At 40.1% G+C, this 24,659-nt stretch overlaps 1 long non-coding RNA gene across 1 annotated transcript in view; it reads right to left on the minus strand.

The window, feature by feature from the left end:
- LOC119807697 overlaps positions 1-24,659 on the minus strand; it is a 171,846-nt gene that overhangs the window by 46,408 nt on the left and 100,779 nt on the right. The window contains exon 3 of the long non-coding RNA XR_005284334.1: positions 18,897-19,039. This is a non-coding gene — a long non-coding RNA (uncharacterized LOC119807697). The remainder of the gene's footprint in view (positions 1-18,896; positions 19,040-24,659) is intronic.

Below are 24,659 nucleotides of genomic sequence, written 5' to 3' on the forward strand. Positions count from 1 at the left end.
GTGGAGAGTGATTAACTAAGAGTCCTAGGGTCAGCTTGGAGTCCATCTATCTGCACACACACACACACACACACAAACACATACATACACACAAACACACATATTCATACACACACATACATACACACATATGCACACATATACACACACAATACATACATATACATACATGCACACAATACACATACATATACACACAAATACATACACACGCATACAAGTGCACCTAAACTTTCAAAAGAAATCAAAACAGAAGGAAAGTGAGGTGGAATCTGCACAAGAACAGCCCCTATAAAAATAGTAGCATAATACGAACTGGCCAAGTTGGAAGTCAAGGAATTCACTGGATCCTTCCATGAGACCAACACATTCCCAGAACTTTTGTTGCCTGTCATAATAGACCCATTTACTCTTCTCCCTTTTATTTAAGTCTCCATTGCTATTCCATATAGTCTTGTCATTCTGGTTAGAATCAATAGGAAGATTACAATTGGAATGGTTGTACCCACAGCCTGGTTCATCTTTCTTGGTCCCTGTCACACCTCTAAATGGACAAAGAACATCTGAAATGGAGTTCTGGAAGTACTACTGAGTTCCAACAAAAGGCACATGTCACATCTTCATTGCTGGACATTCTACAGCAGCCACCATGGGGACAGAATTGTTAGTGGCTTAGAAGTTTGCATGTTGCAGTCAAGGCCAGCACCCGGCTCACTTCATGAGGATGGGGCCCTATATCACTGCCCCTTCTCAGCCTCCATGCTCCATGTAAGTGCAGGAGTGGCGCTCAAAAGTGAGGGAAAGCTGGCTTCAGAAACACCCTTCATTCATGGGTGAGCGAAAAGGAGGGAGAAGTTACTACGCTTTCATCACTTACAGGAAGCAGCATGCACCAAGCACTGCTGTTGCGTTTGGGGTGCTTCCTGCTCTCCTGGGTCTCCATCTCACCTCCTTCACCATGCTCTGGGCTAAGTCCTGCTATAAACCCTGCTTTACAGTACAGGGAAGACATCCAGAAAACTTCAAAAGTCTACCCTGGGATTCAAATGAAGTAGCGTGAACCAGGTTTTCAACCACAACATAACATTGCCTTTTTGGTAGCAGAGACTGAAACTGTGCCTCTATCATTAGTTTAAGAACTGTGACAACTCGGGCTGTACCTGGAAGTTAGTGTCAATGTCAGTAAACCTGATGGGAAAACTGGGGCTGGAAGAGAGAGAGAGAGAGAGAGAGAGAGAGAGAGAGAGAGACAGACAGAGAGAGACAGAGAGAGACACATACAGAGAGAGAGAGAGAGAGAGAGAGAGAGAGAGAGAGAGAGAGAGAGAGAGAGAGAGAGAGAGAGAGAATGAGAATGATTTCCTTCATGTTAAACGGCCTGGCACCTAGCATCTTCTCCAGTGCACACCTCTTGTTTTGCAATATACACAACCTGCTCCACGCACCCACTTGTTCAGCAGACACCATCACTATAGATACAACAGATACATCTCGAAACAACTTCCTGATCACTTAGCCAGCATCTACTGTCGTGAAAATGCCTCCCTCTCTCACCAAGTTTTATGGGTCATTCCACTGTTCAGAAATCAGAGAGTACGTATATGGTCCTATAAGGAGCCCAGGACCCCTCTCCATCTGAGGAGCCTGCATCCACTCTAGGGAGTCAAGCTTCTGCACTTTCACCTAAGTATTTTAATGTGAACTCTTCATTAACATGACACTCAGCACAGATAACAGTGACATTCTGGTGGATTTTTAGGTCCTGTCTTAGTTATTAACCTGGTTATCTCAAGGTAAGAAGTAGACTTCTCCCAAGACAATGATGGGGAGGCCAGGTGGAAGGAGACAAGCTCTAGTGTTCAGGAGTCAAGAACTCTAAGGAAGCCTTTGCATCTTCTTCCAAGAAGATACCCTCACAATATAGAGAAAGTCGTAGTCCATCCGATGGTCCATGGGAGGCAAGATGCCTTCCTCGCCACCCTTGCCATTTTCCTTGGGGGATAGTACAGTCATCCCACCCATCATGGACCTGGTGTGACAAACGGTGGAGAATATGGAGCACAAGCTCTCCAGCCACAGGGACATTTAGGGTGAGGCTCCTTCTAGAGTTCACAGATGGTTGAACAATATATAAACTATGTAGGTTGCTAAATATAAAATTTCCCCCCCCCCATAGAGCCCCAGATGCAAAGATACAGAAAGGAATTGTTAATTGGTGAGAGGATTTCATGCATAGAACCTCCAGTCTGATGCTCAGGTACAGTCTTCACAGGTGATCAAATCAACTTGCACTCAATGTCAGCCATCTAAAACAATAGTTTACAGAGGACTGACCTTGGCCGGTATAGCATGTGTCCTTCTGCAGTAAGAAGTAGTCTGTCTCACTTAGTTTTTATCAACTGGACATTAGCTAGAGTCCTTTGAGAAAAGGAACATCGATTGAGAAAATGCTCCCACCAGATTAAACTTTGAAGCCAGATACATTATCCTGATTGATAATTGACAAGGAAGGTCCCAGTCCAGTGTAGATGATAATCCCCCACTGGGATGGTGGTCCTGGGTGCTATAAGAAGGAAATACGAGCAAGCCATGAGAAGCCTACCAGTACGCAGCATTATTCCATGGCCTCTGCATTCATTTCTGACTCCAGGTTTCTGTCCTGCTTAAGTTCCTGCCTTGCCTTCTCTCTGTGATAGAATGTTACCTGAAAGTGTAAGATGAAATGAACCCTTTCTTCCCCAAGTTGTTTTTGGTCATGGTGTTCTACAGCAGCAGTAGAAACCCTAACAAAGACCTGGTCTATAATGAATCATATAGACGGCATCCTTAAAATTCAGCGTGGCCTCATAATTTTTAAGCATTCTTGAGATTTCAAAATATATTACACATTTTCTCATGCCTTTCACCTCAAAAGATGAAGCTTAATTTCCTCCCCTTGAAAGCTGGCAGGGTTCACTTGAGCCCATATAAAAATGTTTCTCCCTGAGGCCATCCATGTGCATAGGTCAAATGCAGAGACTGCTTAGAGTTTTCTAGAAGAGCCCCGGCTGTCCACACTTGGGTAGTCCATTCATCAAGCATATGACTGACAAAGACTTAAGGTTATGGAAGCTTCACTTATCCTCTGAAAACCAGAGCCCAAGCACCCCTCTGGACTCCTGACCAACCGAAACTAAGAGAGAATGAAGGATCATTTCTATAGTAAGTCCCTAAGTTTGAGACTACTTGTTACAAAGCAACAGATATCCTATGGGGTGTCTTTATTCACGTCTGAGTTTATTCTCTTGAAAATATAATGTTTCCTAAAAGCTAGAAACATAGATTAGAGATTGACTTCATAAATGAATTTCAAGTTGGATACAATTTTCTCCGCAGTTCAAAAAAGAGTGAGAAGAAAGGGGCTCATCACCTCCAATTTGGGGTTTCAGAAGAGCTATTTTAAAAGCATTGGCCATGACGATACTCATGAAGCAAGCAGTCACCGTGTTTAAGCAAAACAACCTTGGTGTCTATATTTAACAAACGTGCAGTTCAGATCTTTGCATTGCTTTTATCTATTCTCGGATTTCATTTTATCTATTTTATCTGTCTGCTCTTATCTATTCTCTAATTTCATTTGACTTGTATAATTACTTGTATCAACTCTGCATTAGACATCCACATGCCAGTCTAACAAGTCCACACTAGAGAGCTGTGGTTAGTTCTCCTTTTAAAGAACCTCAAACTTGAGAATCAATGGGGGAGGACCTAGTGAGAGAAAGGGTAGCGACAAAAGTGTTGGGTAGTTTCCTTATGATAAGGAATAAATTGTAGCTTGCTACTGGGAACACTGTAGCCACCACATGTGGTAGGGACCCAAGGGTGTAGGAGACCAAGTAGAACAAGTCCTACAACTGCTTGCCAGGGATAGCCATCTTCTCTCAGCCCCTTTCCCTCCCTTTGGTACTTGCCAGATCTCAATGAGAGAACCTTTGGCTCTCATACATGATTCAGAGTTCCAGAGTCCTGCCAGCTCTTTGACTAGAACCCTTCAGTTGTTCCATCCAGCCTTGAGTCACAAGACAAGTCCACACTGCCAGAGAAAATTTATTCCAGGTTCCTGGACTAAACTGATGAAGGAACCAGTCTGTAGCAAGGAAACCACAGACCTGGATAGACAAACAGAGGAAACCAATATCCCAATGCTGCTATGAATTAACTTCATCATGAACACTGCAAACACCTCTACTGAAAGAGGGTAAGTTGGAGAAAAAACACAGAAAACAAAAAAAGAAAAACTCAATGAACAAATTAACTTCAGATATGCAAACCCCCAATAAAGAAATAAAAACATTAAAAAAATAAAATGCCATCTCCAAAAAAATACCAATTCTACAGTCATGATCAATAATGAAAATAAGATGGAAGAAGAATTTACAAAAAAGTAATTAAAATATAATTATAAGTATGGTCAAACAACTTGAATGGTTTGAAATGAAATACCACCCATCATCTCAGGCATTTGAGTACTTGGTCCCCAGTTCTTGGTGGCATTTGGGGTGCTTTAAGGTAGTGGTTCCCACTGTGGGTCATGATCCCTACAACCTCCAAAAATATTTGCATTACGATTTATAACAGTAGAAAATTTCAGCTCTGAACTAGCAATGATATTAATTTTACAGTTGGAGGTCACCACACCATGAGGAACTGTATTAAAGAATCACAGCATTAGGAAGATTTAGGGGTGTGGCCTTGTTGGAGGAATTATATCACTGGAGGGAAGGTTTTAGAATTTAAGACCTATGTTATTCCCAGCTTGTTCTCTCTGTGTTGTACTTGTGATTCAAGATATGAGCTTTAGCTTGCTACTCACACTGTCATGACTGAGGCTTCCCTACCACAATGGACTCTTATCTCTCTGGAACCACAAGTCCAAGTAAACCCTTCCTTACAGAAGTTGCGTTTGGCATGGTGCTTTATTGCAGCAACAGTGAAGTAGCTAATATGCAACTCAAAGAAGACAAAAACAAAGAGATGAATGAAATGAGGAAACCAATCCAAGGTATGAAAATAGAGTTTGAATTTTTAAAGAAAATTCAGACTTCAATGACCTTAGTCAATGTTTTATTGCTGTGAAGAGAAACCATAACTATGGTAACTTTTAGGGGAAAAAAGCATTGATGATGGTTTCAGAGCTTTTAGTCCATTGTCAGCATGGCAGGGAACATGGCAGCTTTTAGGCATTGTGCTGGAGAAGTAGTTGAGAGTTCTACATATAGATCCAGAGGCAGCAGAAAGAGAGAGACACTGGGCCTGGCTTGAACTTTTGAAACCCCAAAGCGTACCCCCAGAGACACACTTTCTTCAACAAGGCCATACCCACTCTAGAAGGGCCACACCTCCTAATCCCTCCCAAGAAGTGCCACTCTCTGATGACTAAGCATTCAAATATTTCACGCTATGGAGGTTATTTTTATTCAACCACAACATCAATAATGCTGAAATTAAATATTCAATAAACCAATTAAAAAGCACAGAGGAAAGACTCACTAATAAAATGGATCATGTGAACAATAAGAGTCAATAACAAAAAATAAAGTAGAGGAAATTGCTCATTCAATACATTGCAAAAAAACTTTTTAAAAGATGTGACAGGAACATGGGAAAGTTTGAGAATACCATGAAAAGTTATAGCAAGGGCATAGGATATATCTATAGTAAAATCATAGAAAAAAATTACCAAAACCTAGAGAAAGAGATGCCTATGCAGAGAAAGGAGGTCTACAGAATAGTTCTCAACAACAAATAATGGATAAAATACTAAGATTCAGAATAATGAAACTATATTAAAAGATTCAAGAGAGAAAGACTGAGTCATTTGTAAAAAAAAAAAAAAAAAGGTCTATCAAAACAGCTCCTGACTACTTAATACAAATCTTTAAAATCAGAAGGAACTGAAAAGAGTATTCAAGTCCTGAAAGACCATAATTCTAAACATGAACTATTTTACTCAGCAAAACTACCAATTAAAATTGAAGTAGAAATAAAAACTTACCATACAAAACAAACTAAAAAACTTTGTGATTTCAAAGCCAATTCTAGAAGGAATGCTTCACTCTGAAGAAAAGGGCAAACATACTGAAGAGGTCACAAGGAACTGATGAGCAATGACAGGACAGGTAATCAAGAGGTCTGAGACCCTTCCCACTACATGGTATAGGACCTTTGGAATCTGAAGCTGGAGCACTAACTAGAGTCACACAGGCCCAATGTACAGCCCCACTTGATCATGCATCAGAAACCCCACTCACTCTGCCTATCTTAGGCCACTTGACATCTGAACCTGATGTCTGAAACAGAATCTCAAGTAGGAATTTCCAGAGTCAGATTACATGCCCACCCAAATGTCAGCTACCCAACCACCACTGGGCTTTAGGGCCATGTGAAACAAGGTCTAAAACTAGAGCTAGAGATATACATGGCCAGACCTCTGAAGAAAGGGATGTCTGTTAAGAAAGATATGAGAGGCATACAGAGCAACATTAAGACAGCACCCAAAAAATTCTCCATAGTATATATTAATACAAACATTAAATATACAGAATGAAGGAAGGATATTAAAAGTTGAAAGGAAAAAAGACTGAGTTACATATACAAACAGACTTATCAGAATGACACCTAACATCTCGATGGGGAATTTCAACTCTGAAAGGGCCAAGATTAATGCTCTACAAGTTCTAGAAGACCACAGGCGTAAGCCCCAGACTCCTATACCTAGTAAAAACTATCACTTACAATCAAAGAGAGAGAAAAAACATTCCATTATAAAAAGAAATTTAAGGAATAAACTTAAAACAGTTATACAGAGGATAATGGAAGGAAATATTTGTTTGAAGTGAAGATTAAACACACCCAAAAAATCACAAGGAATAAATAACATCAGAACTGTTACTCAAAATAATTCTAAGAAAACAATACCATAACAATAACAAGGACTAGTAAACACTGTTCAATGATAATTCTCAATAGTAATAGCCTCAATTCCACAATAAAAAGACACAGATTGACAGACTGGATTAAAAAACAGGATCCATCTTTCTGCATCCTCCAAGAAATACATTTCACTATCAAGGGAAGAAACTACATTAAGGTAAAAGGATGGAAAAAGGTACTCCAAGAGGGTAGAACTAAAAAGCAAGCAAGCATAGCCATTCTAATAGCATGTAAAATATACTTCAAACCACAAATATTCAGAAAACATGGGAAAGTACACTACACATTCATTAAAGGAAAAAAATCATCAAGAAGATGTTACAATTCTAAATAGCTACACACCAAACACAGTAGTATTCAATTTTATAAAAAAGGAATAATTATATTCTAAAATCACATATTGATCCTAACACAATTATAGTGGGTGACTTTACTACTCCACTATTGTCAACGACCAAGTCATTCAGATGGAACTTAAATAGAGAAATGTTGGAATTAAATAACATTATAAATCAAATGATCTAACAAATATCTACAGAGCATTCCATTAAGACACTAAAAATTACAATTCCTTCTCAGCAGTCATGGAACTTCCTACAAATTTCGCCACATATTAGGACATAAAGCAAGTCTAAATAAAAAACAGACAACTGAAATAACAATCTGCATTCAATCTTACCATGAAGGAATAAAGCTAGATCTCAACAACAATAGAAATGTTATTTTTAAAAAATATACACTCATGGAAAGTAAACAACACAATACTGAGTGAAAATTAGGTCAGGATAGAAATCAAAAAGTTAAAATCTATGGGACACAGTACGGCTATTCTAAGAGGAACATTTACAGCTCTAAGGAGCCTACATTACCTATATTTAAATAAATAAATCAATAGATAGAGAGATCCCGTATTAATAACTTAATGATATTCTTGAGCTTTAGAAAAGTGAGACCAACTGATAGAGGGTTAGTATCTAGAATATAAAGACATAAAATAATTGAACATCCTGAAAACAAATAACACAATTAAAATTAAATATGTGGTGAAGAACCAAGCAGAGAATTCTCAAAAGATGAAATACACAAAGAGGTGTGACATACTTAAAGAAATGTTTAATATCCTTAGCCATTGGGAAATGCAATTAAAACCACTTTGATGTAACATTTTATCTTACTTTAGAGTGGCCAAGATCAATAAAAACAAATGACAACACATGCTGGTAATGATGCAGAGAAAGGAAAGCACTCGTTCATTGCTGGTGGGAGTGCAAACTGGCTCAGCAACTATGGAAATGAGTATGGTGGCTCCCCAGGAATCTTGGAATGGATATAGCTCAAGATCCAGCTATATCACTCTTAAGCATATATCCAAAGAACTCTACATCCTACTACAGAGACACTTGCACAACCATGTTCCTTACTGCTCTTTCATAACAGCGAGAAGCTGGAAACAACCTAGATATCCTCCCTCAATAGATGAATAAATAAATAAAACATGTCACATTTAAACAATGGAATATTATTCAGCTGTTAAAAATAAAATTATGAAATCAAAAGATAAACATATGGAGCTGGAATTATTCATTCTGAGTGAGATAACCCAGAGCCAGAGAAACAAATATCATGTATTTTCTCTCAGCTTTGAATCTTCAGATATGTGCTTCATTTGTAATATCCATAGAGGTAATAAAATTAGTAAAGTATATAGGATGTTTCAAGGGGGAGAGATAGAACACAGTGTTATACAGGGGAAAAATAAAACAGGAGTGATTAAATGGAGAGTTAAATGAGAAGGCAGGTAGAGTAGGGGAATATAAGAAGGGATAACTAATAGTGAAGACATTTTTGAGAAAGTCATACAGAAGTTTATTACTATAGAAACTTCCTAAAATATATGCTTACATGTTTATAAAAAGAATTTAAATTGAGTTTTTTTCTATAATGAACCAGCTATGTCTCTAGTAGATACCATAGGATAACAAATAAAAGCCCAGTGTCAGAGGTACAATAAATCTCTTTTGCAGTTGTGGGCAAGTGATGTTACACAGACCTCCAAATATTACAAGATATTCCCAGTACCCTTGGTTGCCCTCTAGAACTTCACAGTGAGACATCACATACTAAGTCCCTGAACAAGGAGGAGAAAAGCTGGTATTCACCTGAAAGCTTCATTCCTACTATTTTTCATAGGGCTGGAAGGTGCAATGTATACTACCAGGTGAGAAAATTAATAATCTCTTTCAGCTGTGAATGCTACAAGCTACAAAACGACTAGCTGGGCAAGGTAGTCCCACTGGTGCAATAGTGGCACAAATGTTATGGGAGCAAACAACCACTTTCTGTTTGCACTTAAGGCCCACTCCACAAGATGAAACACATAGAGCACAGTTTGTGGGGGAAAATCTGTGGTATGATCAGGTCAAAGGCTCTAGGGGAAAACCTAGTACTATTATTCTGCTAAATAGACATAGTATTAAACTGACTGATGATGAGTTATTGTAAGCTAGCTTATTTTCTTTTCATTATGTGGTCATTAATCAAATACCCACAACTGCTCAGGGTGCAATGAATAAGAGACTGCAAGACATTCTCAACCCTAAATGGGACATCTATTTCATTCCTTCACATACCCTGACTGAAGCTTAGGGGAAGAGGAGCTGAATGACCATAAGCAGAGATGGTGAATAATCACTATGAAGAAACAATATTTTCCTACACAGAAGGCTATTTGCACAGTATGAATTCACAGTGGTTGTGACAGCATGTACAAGATCTGAACAAGGTCAAGCCAGACAAAATCCCAGCATGGAGTTAGGGAAGGTGGTAGTGGGGTCTCCTTGACTAAAGAATTATGGACAATTAGAGCTGTTGGGAGAGGAAGGGTCAGTTTTCTTTAAAGGTCCAGCCCATGGTGGGTTGAGCAAAGGCAGAGAATGACACATATTCAAGAGTAAGTGAGCAGCAAAAAACTATATTTGACATGTTTTTGTTGTTGTTTGGTTTTTTAATAGCAAAGTTGGATGGGAAGAGAAGAGGCATGGATTTAGTAGGAGTCTGAGAGGGGTGAATACCATGAAATGCACTGTATGAAATTCTCAAAGAACTAATTAAAAGGAGAAGGATACATTTACTTTTATTGTAATGCATGTGCAGAGTGCTCAGGTCAGTACTATGCAAATTCTCTGCTTGGTGGTATTGGCACAAAAATAGAAACACTGATAGACTTGAAGAACCATAAATAAGTCTACACACCTATGGACACCTGGTTTTTGATAAAGAGCCAGAAATACACACTGGGAAAAAAAAGCATCTTCAACAAATGGTGCTGGTCACACTGGATGTCTGCATGTAGAAGAAACCAAATAGATCCGTACTCATTACCCTGCACAAAACTCAACTCCAAATGGATCAAAGATCTCAACACAAGGCCAGATACACTGAACCTGAAAGAACAGAAAGTGGGAAATATTCTTGAACTTATCAGCACAGGAAAAGACATTCTGAACAGAACACCCATAACACAGGCACTACAATCAACAATTGCCAGGCAGTAGTGGCACACACCTTTAATCCCAGACTCAGGAGGCAGAGGCAGGCAGATCTCTGTGAGTTTGAGCCCAGCCTGGTCTATGTTGCAGGATAGACTCTAAAGATACACAGAGAAACCCTGTTTTAAAAAAAAAGGCAAATGAAAAAAAAACCAAACAAACAAACGAAAAAAACAATTAATAATAAATGGTGCCTCATGAAACTGAAAAGCTTCTGTATGGCAAAGTAGCAGCCTAAAGACTGGGAAAATATTTTTAAAAACTACAAATCTGATAAAGGGCTAATATCTAAAACCTAAATAAAGACCTCAAAAAAAAAAAAAAAAAAAACCTGGACATCAAGAGAACAAACATCCTAATTTAAAAACAGGGTAGCCATCTAAACAGAAGATTTTCAGAAGAGAAAACTCAAATGGCTGAGAAGCACTTAAAGAAATGTTCAGGGGGCTGGAGAGATGGCTCAGTGGTTAAGAGCACTGTCTGTTCTTCCAGAGGTCCTGAGTTCAATTCCCAGCAACCACATGGTGGCTCACAACCATCTGTAATGAGATCTGGCGCCCTCTTCTGGCATGCCGGTATACATGGAGGCAGAATGTTGTATACATAATAAATAAATAAATCTCAAAAAAAAGAAAGAAATGTTCAACACCCTTATTCATCAGGGAAATACAAATCAAACTTTCTTTGCTATTTCATTTTATATCACAATGGACAAGATCAATAAAACAAAAGACAGATTGTGCTGGCTAGGAAGTGGAGTAAGAGGTACACTCATCTGTGGCTGGTGGGACTAAAAACTTGTACAGCCACTGCAGAAATCAGGATGGCAGTTCCTCAGAAAGACAGGAATCAATCTATCAAACTGTACCACTCTTAAGCATACACCCAAAGGATGCTTCATCCTACCCCAAAGATGCTTACCCAATCCTATTTGTTGCTGCTCTATTCATTATAGGCAGAAATCAGAAATATCCTAAATGTCTATCAGTGGGTGAATGGATAAAGAAAATGAGATACATTTATATAATAGAATATAACTCAGCCATTAAAATAATTAACTTTGCAGGTTAATGGATGAAACTCAAAAAAAAAAAAAATAATAATGCTGGGTGAAGTAACTCAGGCCCAGAAAGACAAAATGTGGTATGTGTTCACTTATATGTGGATGTTGGCTGTTAAGTAATTAATAACCGTACTACAACCCATATAATCACAGAGGTTTAGGTGGAGTAAGGATCTAATGCAGAGAGTGAATCTCCCTAGGAAAGGGATATAGAATAGATAGTTAGGGACAAACAGGGCAGGAGGATGGGAATGGGAGGATCAAGCTTTGAGTGAGGAGAGAAGAGGAACTCCAGGGAGGGGAAATAGGGAAGGATAGCTAAAACTAGAGGGACATTTTACAGTAGAAGCCTTCTTTAATATAGATATATGAAGGTCATCTAAATGGAATCTCAAGTAATGGGGGAGATACAGCCCCAATTGGATAGCTCATCACCAAATGAAGCTTCCAGTACCAGGAATGGGAACATACACATTCATTTTACAGAAGCTTCAGGCTTCTGTAAGGGTCTGTCCTGTCCCTTTAAGAGACAAGCCCCACCCACTCCCTCCCCTCCCCCATCCACTGAAGCAAGGGAATCTTCCTTCTGCTTCAAGTCTGAGTTCTCTCCTTCTTTTTCATCTCTCTCCCAAAGAGGCAGCTTCCCCTCTCCTCTCCCACTCTGTTCTCTCTCTCTCTCTCTCTCTCTCTCTCTCTCTCTCTCTCTCTCTCTCTGTCCGCTCTTCCCCTTTTCCTCTTACCCCCTTTCCCCTCCATAACCCGCTAAATAAATACCCACTTTCTCTGCAAGGCGTGCCTATCTGCCTCTTTGTCTCTCACCTGCCACAACTCCTCATGGGTGGAACCGACAGATTCCGAGGTCTCTCACCATTTGTTGTTCCCTGCCTGGGATCCACTGCCCCTTATGGGCCATGGGCCCCTTGGGGAACAGTGCAATTTTATTTTTACCATTACTAAGAGAGTGAATTCCTGTCTCATCCCATTTTATAGTCCTCTCTAGTGCTGGGATTATTGGGGTTTGAGCAGAAAGATCAGATAAAGCAGCTAACCACTAGAGAGCTCTTACCTCTATGAAATCTTCAGACTGAAAAGAGAGCAAGTTCTTGTCTCACCCTGCTTTATATTCCTCTCTAGTACTGGGATTAAAGGCATGTATTAAGAATATTCCTAACACGGGCTCTCTGCCGACACCAAAATCCCAATCAAGCCAAATCACAGCAAGCCAAATGAAAGGATATTCAGGTTTAATGGGATTCCTGCGCTCTTGGGTGAGGATGACATGGGGACCACGAAGGAACTTTACAGGGGAGCAGTTTAAATAGACTGGGGGAGTAGTCAAGATTTTGGCGGGCTGTCTTGACCCTCCTCTGGGGAGGGGTCAAGGATTGGGGGAACAGGGACAGGCCTCTACAGATGGAGGCTAGAGACTGGGACTTACATCATGCATCACCACTGCCCAGCCTCTATGACTAACTAATGTGGCTACTGGGATTAAGGTGTGTGCCACACTGCCTGGCCTGTATGGCTGACTAGTGTGGCTAGTTTTGCACTCTGATCTTCAGGCAAGCTTTATTGTTAGATCATAAATAAGATATCACCATACATAGGAAACCTCAAAGCCCGCCTCCACAGTGACACACCTCCTCCAACAAGGCCATACCTCCCAAAAGTGCCACTCCCTATGAGATTATGTGGGCCAATTAACATTCAAACCATCATGTACCGAGAGTGCCAGACCCCAGAACACTCAGCCCTAAAAGGGATGTTTCTATCAAATCCCTCCCTTCAGGGCTCAGGGGACTCTGAGGAAGGGAAGAGGAGTAAGAGGGAATTAAGGACACCAGGAATCAAGGCCTTCTTGACACAATAGCACCGAAGCACGTATGACCACACAGGGCCTGCATGGGTCTGCACCAGATGGGGTCCTAGAGCTGAAAGTAGATATATACCCCCATCCCTAACCCAGCAGCAATCTCCAACTGACAGCCACTTGCAAATAAAAACTTAGTTTCATCAAGAGAGTCTCACTGGGGAAACAAACCACTCTTAAGGGCAGGCCCCATGCACAGCAGTGGGTGGCCAGAACGAAACAAACTCAACAGCATCTTCGGAGATGCTATGTCTCATAGCATTAAGTTGGGAACATTTTTGTTTATTTTTGTTTTTCCTACATTACAGGTCCTTTGTGTATATATTATGGCTTCCAGTTTTGGGTTCTTATGAGAATCCCGAGAGTGTGAAAGTGAGAGTCTCTGCATCTATACACATTTCTTACGCTTTTTCTTTGGCTCTTTTTCTTGTTTGGTTGTTTTGTCCTATTCATATTTGGTTTTATTTTATTCTTATTACTTAGAAGCCCGCTTATTTTCTAACAAGAGACAAGAAAAGGTATTGATTCAGAGGGGAAGGGAGAAGGGAGGAACTGGAAGCCATCATCAGAATAGGTTGTATAAAAAAAATCTATTTTTGACAAAAGAAAAAAATTTAAAGATCACATAAAATTATAGGACAAAACAAAATAATACAACTTAAAGAAAAATAAATTTGCAGATAAACAGGTGGACTGGAAAATATGATACTGTATGAGGTAACTCACCCAGAAAGACAAATGCCACATGCCTTCTCTTGCTTATCAAGTTGCTCTGAATTTTCAGATCTGAATATACTGCATAACAGCAGAAGCCAGGAAGCCAAAGAGGAGCCATGGGAGTAGGAGAGAAGAGAGAGGACTAGAGAGAGAGAGAAGGACTCGAGTATTGTACAGGGGGAAATCAAATAGGCAGGGGATTTTACTGGGTGGGGGAGGGTAATTCAGAGGATGTTTGGAAAAGCCATAGGGAAACATATTATTTTAAAACTTACACACACACACACACACACGTATGTGTAAAACAACAATGATTAAAGAAGAGTTCATGGAGGGACACGGGAGGAGGCGGAAAAGGAGAGAGGAAGGAGGAAATTATGGAAATATAGTACTTGTGTATGTGTTTCACAAAAGAATAAAATATTAAATAAAAATACAAGTTAGAGTCAGTATGGTATTATGTTGTTTCCTATAAACCATGTTAAGAACCAATAATCCTGATTAAAGGAGTAAGTCACCATGTTTTGACGCGACTGTGCACTCAGGCCTAATACTGAGCCCCTGAGTGCACTCACAATCCTTTAGCTGCGCTAGTTTTCCTTGCTGACTACTTATGGTAATAGATTTACATTGCGTCATTGCAGGGGGGGTGGAGGTGATGAGCATTTAGACCATTTATTTCAATGACACTTTGATTCTAAAGTGGCACAAAGCCAAGATTTGACTTTAATATTTCTGATATGAAATTTCATCTTGCCGCCTGCTCTGTGATACCAACATCCACACAAACACATACATGAGGATTAGCAAATATTATTAACGATCCTTAGCATGTGCTGTGTAATAAGACACACAGGAAGTGATAAAAACACTTTCCCTACCCCCTCCCTTGCAAGTGTATAAAGTACTTCTTCCCCAAGGTTGAGTATTAACAACAATCCTCGGCACTGATCTGAAGGTCAAGGGTCAATATGCCTTGCAGCTTGGCATAGATCACCCAAGCGGGCATTTTGCTTTTAAGTTTTCTGGGTTTTAAGTTTTCTGGGAAATTACCTATAAAATGACCATAGTACTTGTTGCGTTGTCTTTGAGGACTCATGACAGGTAAATTCGTGCATTCTTGCTCTCTTTTTCTGTCCCAACAATCAGAACACTACATCTTGGGCAATCATTCCACAGGAAATTAAAGTTACTTCCTTTCCATGTTTATGGCTCATAGTACAAAAGAAAAGAATAGATGCATTATGCATTCGTTCTACGTTTTATCAAATGCAAAAGATTGTATTATTGAGCTTCTGCCCTAGGAAGCCCTGCTTGGGTAATTATTTTGCTTTTAAAAATAAGAAACTGCAGCCATCTCTCAATATTTTAGGAGAATTTGTTTCACCTTCATGAATACCAAAACCCGAGGGCATCTGAGTACATTGGATAAATGGGATGATGTTTGCATAACCTGGAAACCCTTCTGTGATCCTCAGAACAGTACTTTAAACAACGCAAACATGAGATATGTTCACTTGTTTTTTTAAAAAAAAACTTTATTATTTAGGGAATAATGATAGAGGAAAGGGTGTGCAAATACAACTTAGTTTTAGGATTTTAAATCCAGGGTTTGTTGAATCTGAGGATATAGAGGGCCAACTGAAATTGTTAAAGAACCATGAGCTTACATTCAAATTAGGAGTCCAGTAGCAAAATGCTTGCAATGTTGCCAATGTTGTTTGTAAATTTTGTCATATGGGTAAGGAGTCTGTGAGTTTCTCATAACATAGAGCTAAGTAGCTGTATATGTGTGTATGTGCATGTGCGTGTCTAAGTGAGCGTGTGTGTGTGTGTGTGTGTGTGTGTGTGTGTGTGTAGATATTGTCTTACCTGGCCAGAAAACCCCAGGCATCTTCCTGCCTCTCCCTTTCCAGTGATGAAATTAAAATATGCACACCACACACCTGGACATTTTAGACAGCTTCTGGGATTGAGAAAAATACTTTTCCAACCGAGGTGTCCCACCAGCTCCCATAGAAGCTTTTATTGCTAGGAAGTGGGTTTGAGACTTTCATTTGAATACACCTGACATGTGGAGAGGGTACTCAGTGTTATTTAGCAATTTAGTCCAGGTGTTTGGAAACAGAAGGGGACCTCTGGCATTTTCAGAGCTTATGAGACCCCAGGCCTAGACTTTCCTGACTGTCTCAATAGATTGTGAACCATTGTCTGGGTTGCATTGGATAAGAATATATATTTGAATACATGTACGAAACAACTCCCACACCTAAGGCTCAGGGAATATTGTGGAAAAGGGGTCAGAAAAACTGTAAAAGTCAGAGGATTGGGGGTTTTGCTATGAGACTGTCTCTCAGAAACTTCGAAGGCTATACCCATAACGTCTCACCAACACGACTGCCTACACATGAACTAAATAAGGACAACACCAACAGACATGGCCAAGTGGGCTGGAGTTGGGAGAGCCCAAGAGGCCCCCGACCCTACACAAAGAAGTGTAGGCAACTAAGGAATGTTGAGTGTGACAGATAGACTTCCCCTAGGAAGAACATGCCAGTTAGCTCTCCGGTACCAAATATCAAATGGTCATTGATGAAAACACACACACAAGTGACATTATACAGTCCGAGTAGGTTATATTTAGAAACACACACACACACACACACACACATATGCATCTAACAAAAATTAATAAAACACAAGGCCATGAACTTGAAAGAGAGCAAGGAGGGGTATATGGGAAGATTTGGATAAAGGAAAGGGGAAGTTAATGTAACTATATTGTATGTAATCCCAAAAGGGAGAAAAAAGAATACACATCTGCACTTTGTGCCATCAGTCCGAGCATGGTGTCTAACACCACCATCTCCACCCTACACATTAAATCCAGTTTATATTTGCATTCTTTCAGTCTTTCTACCCAATTAATCTTCAAGTGTTACCATTTCTGCTTGATTACTGGCTCATACCCATACTTCTAGTCAGGACCATGGCCCACCTAAACGATTACATCAGCCTCTACGTGAGTTACCTGATCCTTTCTGCCTTTGGTCCTGCTGCTTGTTAAGTGAAAAGTCTAATCATATCACTCTCTGGCTTAATCTCCTCAATGGCTTCCTGTAGCTCTTCGGATAAAGCCCCAAGTCCATTGTACAGCTAGCAGGCCCTGCAGGAGGGGCCTTGTTAATTGTCTGAGCCCCCAGGTCCCTCTCCTCCATTTCTCTGCTTCAGTCAAGTAAAACTAATTCCAACAATTCCCGTGCCCCACTTTCAGACTCCCATGCCTGAGGAAAACACTTTCTCTTTTCAAATCCATAGCTAGGGTTTGCCTCCCGATGATGGCTTGCTCTCCTCCCAGGCTCGTTTCGTGTCTCCTGCTCCGGGACTGCTTTCTTCTTTAGGATTATCCTATTCAGTCATCAGTTTCCTGAGAGCGGGAACAGTCTCTTACTCTCTGCTGTACATCTGCTGAACACTAGTCTGTACAGCTGCTTGGTCAGTGATTGTCCTTTGGGCTGTCTCAGGGTTTTCGTTATCATGAACAGCAGCGCCTGCCCATATGCAAGATTTTTGCTGAAAATGTTGGGTCATAGAATAAATGAATCATGAACTCAGAGATGTTGATTTTCAATCCAGTGAACTGAAACCTATTTTTACTCCCATCAGGGACATACGAGAACCTATGGATCCACATCCTTAGCAGTGCTTTGAGTGGTAAGACTTTTCCTTCGGGCCATGCCAGCACCTACAAAAGAGCGCCTAATGTCATCTTGATTTGTATTTCTCTAATCGTGAATAATACTGCACATTTCTTCATGAATTTATTATCTATGTTTATCTCTACACATTTTAACAGCTCTAATTTTGTCCTGTTTTTCTGCTTATCTGTCTTATTCTTACTGGTTTCTAGGAATTGGAACACATACTTTTGTGTGATTACTGAAGACTGTGTCAGCTTTTTTGCTACTGCTGGTACCTTGCCTCTGTGATAGTACCAGAGTGTCGTAGCCAGAGTATAGCACACAAATGTCATTATGTACATTTATCTGCCTTTTGCTGTTCTTTCTGTATCGATTTTCTCACTTGGGAGTAGTTTAAAAATTTTTGTAGTTTTTTTTTTTTTTTGAGAAAGGGTTTCTCTGTGTAACAGCCTTGGCTGTCATGGAACTCAATATGTAGACCAGGCTGGTCTCTAACTCACAGACATTCTCCTGCCTCTGCCTCCCCGAATGCCGGGATGGGACTTATGGTATGCACCACCACACCCAGCTTGGGAATGCTTTACCTTTTAGGGAGGTAATATGAGGTTTGCTTTCAAACTGTAATTGAGTGAAAATGAGATTTTAAAATGGAAAATTACCTAAAATATTATTTATGAATGTAATAAAATTCATATTAAACTCCACATGATGCAAGACACTGAACTATATTGAAGTAGACTTCTAGGAAATGAAACCAATCCATTTCAGGGCTCAAAAAGTCAACAGCTGCTTCTCCACTGGGACACACTGCTGTGCCCACTGTCTTACCATGCACATCAGGGGATTTTTACCAGAATTTTCTAGAATATACTAAAGTGCTTGGTGGGGAATAAAAGCAAGCTAATAAGAACATTCATTGATCAAATTGTTCACACAGATGGCTTATTTTTGAAAGAGGATAAATGTGTTATAGAAACAAAAACTATGATTGACCTGAGTTGATTCTGTCGCTAAGGAACATTTACTGGCAAGTGGCCTGTGGGAAGGCTTGACTATTCTCTTCCACTCTCTAAGACGATGGATATTGGCTCATAGTGTCTGGAGATGGTCTCTTATAGCAGGGAAGTCACAACGACAGCAGCTTGAGGCAACTGGTGAGATGTCATCTCTAATGAGGAACAGAGATGGATAGGGCTTAGTGTTTTACTCTCCATTCAGTCTGGGACACTGACCCCTGGGATGGCACTATCCACATTTAGGATGGGTGTACCCACCTCGGTTTACCTAATCTCAATAAACCCTTACAGCCATGCTCAGAGATTTGCTTCCATCGTGTTACTAAGGCCCATCAAGTTGATTATCCAGCACACACATTATTGTGGAATTTAATATTGATGCTAAAGAAAACTAAAATTTAATTTTGGCTGCATAGAAACAGCTACTCCTGACATTGAGGTCCTTAGAAACCCACCCTCTCTCTCATCACTCTTTAGTAAAAAGCAGGACTCATGAGCATAGCCATTTTGATATAAAATTATAAGACTGCTCTTCATGTAAACTGTGGGACCCTCAACCTCTCTGAGACTCCTCATGTGACTATTATCCATTCTATCAGAACTTCCATCTTACTCCTACGAGGGCCAAGGAAAGACTCAAGAAGCAAAATAACTTGTATGTGGAGGTGAAGATGAGATGTCTCTTTTGTATCTCATTTGGTCATGTTTTCCACTGTAGAAGTTTAATGGTGAACTTTAATTTTTTTGAGGCAGGGCTTCTCTGTAGCTTTGGAGCCTACCTTGGAACTAGCTAGCTCTTGTAAACCAGGCTGGCCTCGAACTCACAGAGACCTGCCTGCCTCTGCCTCCCAAGCGCTGGGATTAAAGGTGTGTGCCACCACTGCCCAGCGAACTTTATCTTTTTAAAATGTACTGTGTTCTGTAATCCAGAAGACTACAACATTGCATCTGTGCAGGATAAGGAAAAGTGTCCCACACGCCCTGTCTATGTGCCCAAGGTTAGAGACAGAACTACAGCAACTCTACTCTATCTGTCTGCACCAATCCCCACCTCCCTGTCTGCACCAATCCCCACCTCCCTGTCTGCACCCATCCCCACCTCCCTGTCTGCACCAATCCCCACCTCCCTGTCTGCACCAATCCCCACCTCCCTGTCTGCACCCATCCCCACCTCCCTGTCTGCACCAATCCCCACCTCCCTGTGTGCACCAATCCCACCTCCCTGTCTGCACCAATCCCCACCTCCCTGTCTGCACCCATCCCCACCTCCCTGTCTGCACCAATCCCTACCTCCCTGTGTGCACCAATCCCACCTCCCTGTCTGCACCAATCCCCACCTCCCTGTCTGCACCAATCCTACCTCCCTGTCTGCACCAATCCCATCTCCTTTCATTTGTTTCACTCAGAAATATGTCAGCGATCACCAGATGTCATGTGCTCTTCTGTACCCTGGAATAACCGACAGAAAACTGAAATAACAAACGGGCAAGCAAATTGCTGATTTATGGAGCTTCTTCTCTCTCACGTTACAGAATTGCTTTGTGAACTCGGGTTGTAAGTGTTCCCTAGAACACTTGTTTACATGTGCAGCACCCTAGGTCCAATCGCTAGTATCAGAAACAAATAGAATTTTTTAAAGATACTCTTCTGATTTTGGGTCTGTCCTTCTCCTTAACCTTATAGCTTTAATTATGTAACTATGACTCTCCGAACTATTTGTACTGGCTGGTTTTGTGTGTCAACTTGACACAAGCTAGTCATCAGAGAGGAAGGCGCCTCGGTTGAGGAAATGCCTCCCTGAGATCCAGCTGTAAGGCATTTTCACAACTGCTGATTGATAGGGAGGGTCCAGACCATTGTGGGTGGCACCATCCCCGGGCTGGTGGTCCTGGGTTCCATAAGAAAGCAGACTGAGAAAGCCATGTGAAGCAAGCCAGTAAACAACACACCTCCATGGCCTCTACATCAGCTCTTGCCTCCAGGATACTGCCCTATTTGAGATTCTGTCCCGATTTCCTTCAATGATGTACAGCAATGTGGAAGTGGAAGCCAAATAAACCCTTTCCTCCCCAACTTGCATTTTGCTAATAGTGTTTTGTTGCAGCAATAGAAATCCTCACTAAGACATTACTAGTGAGCTTACAAGAGCACCATATGTGTTCTTGTAAGCTATTTTATCACTTAATGATGTTATACAGGAAATACTAGTCTATTTTTAGTCTTTGAGGTTTTCTATTGTGTGCCAGTGTCACAGTTTATCCATCTTTTTGCTTCTGAATGTTTCACTGTTTTTTAAAGTTTTACTATTGCAAACAATGCTTCTATAAAATGTATGACACAAATATATTCAGCTTATTACATGCGCATTTTACCTTTGGGCTTATCTCAGCATTTATTTCATGCAAAATTTCTGATATTGCACACAAATATGGAGGGCACACGTGTGTTGAAGAAAGCTGAGTCTTCAGGTAGGTATCTGCCTATTTTGGTAGCTGCTGGTGGAGGATCGTCAGAAGTGGTTATGTACTCTGCACTCCCCCCACAGTAGGTTTGCATATCTGTTCTGTCACTGTGAACTGTGTTCACTCTACTGCTATTTTCCATCTGCCTGATAATTAATTAATAATTATTAGTGAGGATTAGGCAGAAGTGTGCTGGTTATTTGATGGCTTCTTTCGTGATACACAGGTTTTGCCTTCTTTGTTAATTGCTGCATATTATGCACGTATTTTCTGCGGATTTGGATATATATACAAGTTTATATGTAAAATATTATGGACATCTGTATCTTTAAACATACAAAGGGCCACAGAGAAACTGCTAAGTAAATATGACAATAAAAGGTGCTTATCTCATTCCCAATCTCAGAGGTAAAAGAATTCATTTAAATGACATTATTTTAGGTCTTAAATAGATTAACAGGCAGTAGAAGTTCCTTTTCCTTCAGTGATAGATTTCTTTGTGTGTGTATTTCACAACTTTAATGGAATATTCTAACTATTCTGTTCAAATTGAAAATACTGTACTCAGTTATAAATGTGTTATCAGGTAAGGCTAAGCACACCCTACATGGCTAGTCATTGTGGACATGGCTGTCCCTACTGCCAAAACCCACAACCACACACTTGGGAACTCCACACACACCAACCACCAACTGGTCACTAAGCCCAGGTGTGGCCCTGGTGTGCACAGTGCAAGCTATGCTCAGCAAGCCCTAGTGAGGAATTGGTATGTTTTGCTGTGGAATCACGCTGGATTTCAACAACTTTCTCTGTAACTATAGAGATAATCACGTGCATTTTCTCTTTTACTAATATGCTTCATTGCATTGGTAGATTTCTATTTGCAACTTTGTAAACTGATAAAATACATATAATACAAAATTTGCTGTGTCATTTTGGTATAGAACTTGGTAATGCTAAAAACAGTGACTTCCAATCACCTTTATAATTCCTTCATCTTATAAAATCAAAACTCTACCCATAAAGCAATAACCTCTCATTTTTCCATGCCTGACAACCCCACTATTCTGCTTTCTACTCCTGGAACTTGATTATTTGATGTGTCTCAGATGAGTGAAATCATACAGTGTTTGTCTTTTTGAGATGGGCATATTACTCTTAGCACAGTGTCCCAAATGTTCATCCATATAGTGGAATAATACAGACTTTCGCATTTGCACTGATAGGTAATAATGATACCCAATTGCACAGATACAACATATTTTGTTTATTCATCCACTTATCATTGAATTTTTGTGACTTCCATGTTCTATTTTGAGAAGCGATGCTGTGATGTGCCTCTTACAGTCCCAAAGTGGAGCTGCTGCATCAGGTGGGAATTTTGTTTTTAAATTTTGAGAAACCACCTTGTCATTTTCTACAGCAGGTACAATCATATTTTTAATCTAATCCCACCAACAAGGATTCAATTTTGTTCATGTTCTTCCTACACTGGCTTTTTTTTTCCTACTTTGTTTTAGAATTTTTGCATCAGCTATCCTAATAATTATAATGTGAGATTTGTGATTCAGATTTGTGTTTTCCTAATGATTCATAATATTGAATATTGTTGATGTTCATCTGGGCTCTCTGTGCCTCTTCACTGAGGTGGGCAAATGTCTAGTTGAGTCCTTTGCCCATTGTTACAGTTAGTTAGTTTTTAGTGTGTAGTGGTGCATGCCACAGCCACGTAGTGCCTGTGACGTCAGGTGACAACTTACAGGAGTTGATTTTCCCCCTTATCATGTAGACTGAGGACCAAACACCATGCTTGGCAGTCTTTCCAGCCCTCATTTGCCCAGTTTTGAATAAGGACTTTTGTCATTGCTGCTGTATTTTAGAAAAGTACTCATTTGGGACATTAATCTCTTCTCAGACATATGATATTAAAATTATAAAAATCTTTCCTCACATTCTATGGGTGACACATTTTATTTAATGGATAGTGCCTTTGATATGCATTTTTAAAAAATTTGATGTAGTCCAATTTCTCTAATTTTTCTGGCATTGCTTATATATTTTATACCATATCTAAAAATGGTTACCAAATCCAGCCACATGAAGCTTTTGTTTTCTGTTTTTCTTCTAAGAGTTGCACTGGTTTTCTGCTCCATTCTCAGTTCATTTTGCATAGAAAAATAACAAACTTCATATGGACAACCAGTCTTCCTGGTATCTTTTTAAGACAGGCCTTTCCTCACTAAACACAGTCTCAGCACTTTTGTCAAAACTATTTGGCCAGCCAGGCGGTGGTGGCACACGCCTTTAATCCCAGCACTCGGGAGGCAGAGGCAGGCAGATCTCTGTGAGTTCGAGGCCAGCCTGGTCTACAAGAGCTAGTTCCAGGACAGGCTCTAAAAAAAGCTTCAGAGAAACCCTGTCTCAAAAAAACAAAAAAAAAAAAAAAAAAAAAAAAAACTATTTGGCCATATACGTAAGACGTGTGTGTGTGTGTGTGTTGTGTGTGTGTGTGTGTGTGTGTGTGTGTATGCATGTGCGTGCATGTGTGAAGAGATATGAGATCCAGAGGACAACCTTAGGTGTAATTCCTTAGGTTCAATCATCTTTCTACTTTTCTAGCCAGTGTCTCACTGGCTCAGAGATTTCCAAGCAGCTAACTGAGTGTCCAGTGAACACCAAGGACCTGCTTGTCTCAACCCTCCTAGTGCTGGGATTGCAAGCATCTGCCACGCCATCTAGTTTTTTCCCAGCGGATTTTGGGTGATCGCACTCAGCTCCTTGTGCTTAAGAGGCAAACCTTTACAAACTGAGCTGCCATCTTGCTCTCTCCTGCAGTAGTTATTGCTGACTCTCCATTAGATCTATTTAGTCTATATTATCTTGAATTGTCCGTATGCCTGTATTGATTCTTCTACATTAGTCATACATTTTGATATCAGAAGATGGAATTCCTTTAACTTTGTTATTTTTTTCAAGATTATGTTGACTATTTAGCATTTTAAAGAATCTATGTGAGTTTTTAGGTTGCTTTCCTATTCTTACCAAAAAGGACAAGGGGATTTTGATAACAGTTGCAGAGACTCTGTTGAAAACATTGCTGAGTGTGGCCATTTTAACAATATTAAGTTTTCCAATCCAAGAACATGGATGCACTTCAGTTTTTAATCTTCATTTATTTGCTTCATTAATTTTTATTATTTGCCTTTCATGTCTTTGGTTGGGTGAATTACTGAATATTTTACTCTTGAATGTAAATGAAGTTTGTTTCACAATGTTTCTTTCTGATTGTTCGTTCTTAGCATGTGGAGAG

The sequence above is a fragment of the Arvicola amphibius genome, chromosome 2 (genome assembly GCF_903992535.2).
Source record: "Arvicola amphibius chromosome 2, mArvAmp1.2, whole genome shotgun sequence".
Lineage (NCBI taxonomy): Eukaryota > Metazoa > Chordata > Mammalia > Rodentia > Cricetidae > Arvicola > Arvicola amphibius.